The sequence below is a fragment of the Protopterus annectens genome, chromosome 15.part0 (assembly GCF_019279795.1).
Source record: "Protopterus annectens isolate FY-2018-M chromosome 15.part0, PAN1.0, whole genome shotgun sequence".
Lineage (NCBI taxonomy): Eukaryota > Metazoa > Chordata > Ceratodontiformes > Protopteridae > Protopterus > Protopterus annectens.
Genome location: NC_056749.1, coordinates 125,043,106 through 125,049,105, shown reverse-complemented (window position 1 = coordinate 125,049,105; position 6,000 = coordinate 125,043,106).

The window sequence follows — 6,000 nt, the reverse complement described above, 5'->3', positions numbered from 1 at the left end:
TATATATATATATATCTGTATGTGTGTGTATACACACACACATACACGCACCCTTCACTTTTTTTTTTTTTTGCTTTGTTCATTTAAGTTTATCACTTCTTTCAGAAGGATCTTGTTGTCACCTTGGTGCTAAATAGCCTCTAGTGAAGGAAGTTTTCTAACACCTTGTTCATGTCTGAAGACAGACTAGGGGTTTATTACTAGTTCTATGTTTCAATTTATTAGGACTTGGTTTTATTAGTACTCTTTCTGTTTCTTATTTCAGTTTGGATTGAAAAAAAATGACTTGTGTTACATCAAGCTAACTTTTAGCTCTAGGCTAGACTCATTAATATGTACAAGGTTGATTTATGATGCCTTGTGCTTTTTATGTCTATATTACTTTTCTGTGGGTTAAAGCTGTCATTGAAAAGTTGCTCTGATGAAATACAATTGCTAGACAAAAGTGCTTATCATACATTAAAAGCGAGTTATTCCAGTGGCTAAGTTTGTTTCTTCAGTACCTTCAAAGAAGAGGAATTCACATCTGAAGTTTTAGACTGTATTACTTTGCTTAATATTTTAATGTTTAATTGTTTTTATTCTTTATTTTCCACAAACAACAAGGAAGTGAAGTCAGTCACCTACCTTAATAATACAGACACCACTGCTAAAGTGGAGAAAAGCTCTGGAAACAAACATTTTCACTAGAAGTTTATATAGTGATGGAACATACTGGTTACATAATTTAATATACAAGTATAAGGTTATCAACAAGCAGCCATTAAACTTTATGAACAGATTACTACAGCACAACCGCCATCATTACAATCAAACCGTCTGACTGAACTGCAGTGTATATCACATATAGCACATATAGTACACAACAGTTGAACATTTCATAAATAATTCAAATATTATTTTGACGTGGCAGCAGTACCACCCATTTACAACCATTATTAGCCTTTGCATTTATACTGCCTTAGGTAATGCATGAAAAATTAATTCTGCAGTACACATGGCTGCAATATATTCATAGCCATATGTGTGTTTATATATATATATGTATAAGTATATATAAACATACACACACACACACACACACATACATATAGGTTTACAATTAAAACTTGGAAACTGCATCAGCCAACTGGCAAATGGTCGACTTGCAGTTTCCAAGTGGGCAAAATGTCAAACCCAGATCGATAGACTACACTACAGCGAACAGGTAGTATCAGTCAAGCATTTGGGTACAGGGGGATTGCTGTTCAGTGAGAAACAGGGAATTAGCACATTTCCTCGCTGAAGTGCGCTCTCAGAGTTGGTATATTTAATTTGCAAGGGGTGTGGGGGGTGCATCCACCCACATAGGGAGTGCAGGCGGGCATAGCCCCCCCCCCTGCAAAACAGTACAATTAGTGTACCATTGACTGTACAGTCTAACGGTACGTTAATGTTCATAGCAGGAGGTCAGTGATGTCACCTCCTGCTATGTCGAATACATCGAACCATGGTTGTTGATGCATTCATTTTCAAATTAGTTTCCCTTTTGTGCATGCTGAATTCCACATTTAGAGTTGACATTTTAAACAGTCGACCAATGTGGTTTCGACATGCCAGTAGTAAACATATATATATGGGCATACATGTGTTGTGTATGTAAGTATATGTACATGTATGTACATATACATACACACACACACACACACACACACACACATATATATATATATATATATATATATATATAGATACAGTTTGAAAGAGTGAACATTCATATCAGCGAACACTTTTTTCTGGGGTAAAAAAAAAATAAAAAATCAAACGCCCATTTGAGCAAATGTTCTTTTAAACCAAGTTTTTGTCAGCAGCCTTTTGAATGGGATTGCGTAGCATTGGGGTAATAGAAATTACCCTTACCCTTCTGTTGTGTGATCTAGAGGTAAGTAGCAGGGAATGGGGGAGGCACAGCAATTCATGTGGTGGGTGAAGGGGGGGCTTATTCCCTGCAAAAAAAAAAAAAAAAAGTACTTTTTCATATTTTCAATCACTTTAGATTCACTCTAAAATGATCGCTATTTGAATGTTCCCTGTTGGGAACGTTCACTATCGAAAAAGAAGCGCACACACACACACACACACACATATATATATATATATATATATATATATATATATATGATAGATAGATGTGTATGTAAATGTGTATATATATATATATATATATATATATATATATATATATATATACACACACACATACACACAAGCACAAAATAAACACAGAAATATCAAGCTAAATATTGAGATACATTTTAGTAAGAAATACAGTACTTACAGTACTCTGGCCTTTGGTCCTCTTCCTCCGAAACCCATCCGCCCAGCTGATTCCTCCTCCAGCTCAGCAGGTCATCATTTCTATGGCAGCTTTGCTCCCCAAAGCAGGGGATCCCTGTCAACTATGACAGGTGACTTGCCAGCTCTTGCTAGATGTGAATTGTTTTCCACTGGGAGTCAACAACGGCCTACTTAGCTTCCGCATGTACGACTGCTACAGCAATGAGACAAAGAGTACATCTCTCTGTTTTTCAGACCAACTAGGAGTTCAACCCTGGGATTTAACAGACTACATTGCTGTGAAGTACTAAGTTCAAAATAAGATATACAAGTCTTAAGCAAGTGAATAGTAGAGTGTGAAACACACCCACAAGGGTGTAGCACCACCTTGCCTATTCCATACAGCCATTTAACTTTACTACATATTGAAATAGTAACAGTAGCTATAACATGACATTTATCAGAACAGGCAACAACCTCATTCACTGCAATGATGACTGATTTTTTTTTTTTTTTTTATAAATGGTAACCTGGCATTGTTTTTCTAATGTGATAATCTAGTTGTGTTTTACATGTTTTCAAGGAGGGTGTTCGCCTATACTGAAATTGATGCCTGTATCAATAACAGGGTTCACATAATTTCTCTATGAATATCTTAGTGAATGCTTTATCTTAAAATTGTCTGACATGATACATTCTCACTGTGACGGGGCTGTGCAGTGGAATTAAGGAAAGCTGGAATCACAACAGCCTGAGACAATGAGGTCTGGCCACAGTCAACCTTATAAATGCATGCACACCATACATATGATATAGCGACTGTGATCGCTGCTCTCCGTCATGTATGTGCTAAGTGCAACTCACCCACACCAAGTGAAATTCACTTACGCCTAAAAGGGGAATACACTTTTGTTTTACGATGCAATTCACGGAGCTCAGGGTGACTGGGCCTCATTCGGACAAGAACGTTTCAGATCAGCCCCAACTTATGCCAACCTGCTTCAGCACATCATTTTTAAGTCTATGAAAGGTGTGAACAAACTAAAACCACTTATTACACAAGCAGGTATAATCCAAAATTATACGGAAAAGGCAATTATTGTATTTTTATATTACCTATTCAACATTATCCTGTATTTACTGGTAAGTCATAACATTTTATAATACTTTTCTGATTACTTATGAAATGCTTGGGAATATTTAAAGTACATTTACACTGATGCCAACATCTTTGAAGTGACTAAGTACAAACAATGGTCTCTGGCAATGGGAAAAACACAGGACCATGCTGCAGACAACCATAATCAAATAAGTACTAACATACAAGAGCTATTATTTAATACACACTTCACCATACCCACAGAACAAGCACACACAATGTGGTTGTATTATTATTGCTGCAGAGGAATATAAAACAGAGGCAGTACTGCCAACATAACAGAAACTCACAACTCAGAATTAATGATTCAATGTGTTTATCAGCCTGTTTGTTTCTTTCTTTTTAATATACTAGCATGCATGCATGCATGATCCATAATTCATAAAAGTACCATACAAGGGAGGCAGGTGTGACTGTCACAATATGTGATTGGAAATTATAAAGTACTGCAGTAGCAGAGAACAAGACACAGGAGATCGACTTCAGAATCACATCCTCATGGAAGCTTGAAAAACAAATGGAAAATCTCTTTTTGGAAAAAGGGTGGACAAAGGTTGCAGAAAGAGCTATGGCATGGAAGCAAGTAGTAGCCGATGTAGTATGGGGGGGAAGGAACCACACCGTGACAGAGTGGACGAAAAGAGTGAATGACATGGTGGAGAAAGCCAGGACAGAAGACAAGCAGAACACAGTTTCCCATATCAGTCCTGGTGGCAGTCCTTCCACACTCCAACCTTTAATACCTGATGAGGAGCACCATCTCTCCAACAGGGGTGATGGCTTTGAAGCAGATGAGGATGCTCTGGAATCCACAGAGATGGCATGGGCACCAGTGCTTTAAGTCCCTTCCAACAACAAATTTTTAAGGAGTGTGTGGCTCATTTTACTACATTATACTGAGATGTCTTTAGGGGACATAGTATATGACACTTTCTAAGGTAACTTAGATTATTATCAGTGACAGGGAAACAGTACTTACCTAGTAATCACTTTCCAGGCACAGCCAATGCTACAGTTCTTACTTGTACCTGAGCAGTAAAAACAGAATACACTAAAAAATTCCCCAAATACAAGTAATTAGTGTACAGTAGCATTTATCATACTGTATTCTGAACTGTATAGTAAAAAATCTCAGAATAACCCTAAAAATGTTTCATAACACTTGCTTTTACCCACTCAAGTCAAGCCCTGCCAGTATAACTAGGATTTGTCACTTACATCTCAACATCATACAAATGATGACTCGTATGAAATTATGACATTTTTTTTCTTGGTATGTGGAGTAGGTCTGTTGTATGGTGTAATTTGACCAAGATCACTCTTCCCAGCCCACAATTAATGTTGCATACATTAAGTATTGAACGTGTGAACTTTTTGCATTTTCACTAAATGAAACTCATGGACCTTATTTGTGGACTAGACACTGCCTGCTCACCTCTGCAGCCATACACCACGCACAAGCCAGCCACATGCTAATAAATGTAACAATGTAACAAAGGAGTAAAAGAGCTTGCCAGATACTAGAAAATTAAAAATTTATTTAAAGATATAAAACAAAAATGGATTGATGGTTAGGCGCTTTTGTCCCTAAAAACAAGTGGGACTTCATCAGAACCAAGCAAAATCACATGATCCCGGTTCAGCCTGTAATTAATACATTTAAAGACACAAAATAAAATTATTAAAAATAATCTCAATTATAAATCTACATAATGTCACCTAATATGTTTCAAAGGCAATTTGAAAACTAATTAGAATACTCGATCTATAGTGCAATAACTTAATCAAAGTAATAATAAAATAGACATCGAATGCAGAGTAATAAAACACATACATAGTGCCTCTGTTACATTCTTAAGGCCCTTAGCTTTAATATACTCATAATGCAGGAATACTCATTCAACCATGGAATGTTTTTGGCATTGATAGTTAATTGCCTTTTAAGTTCACATAATTCCAATCATTCGCCCCATGGTCCACCATAGGGTTAACCACAACCTCCGCTAAAATCTGAAAACAAAATTTATGATCTGGAAACTTTTTTACATGTTTATATAAGGCACTCCTACTACTTTTGATTTCATCATATATATGCTCATAGATCATGTCATAGATTCTATCCTTTAATGGACTTTGTTTTACCAATATAAAATGCTGTGCAACTGTTGCAAGCAGTGACCTAAACCACACCTTTAGTATAGCTACAACAACTCTAAATGCTACTAAAAATTGGACCACTGATCAAAACATCTTCACCTTCTCTTATATAGCTACACTGTTTACATATACCACACTTTTAAGTACCTTTGTTTTTATGAGTGACACTTATACCAATTTTTAGCAGTTTCTATTAAATTCTTAAAGTTAGAGCCTCTCTTAAAAACAAGATATTTTGAACCCACATAATTAACTAAGTTACTCACTATGAAAATATACCAATATACCAATTATTACCAATAACCTTTTTATTGATGGGCTACCTACAGAGAAAGTCAAAACAATAGAAAGGCCGATGCCATCATCAG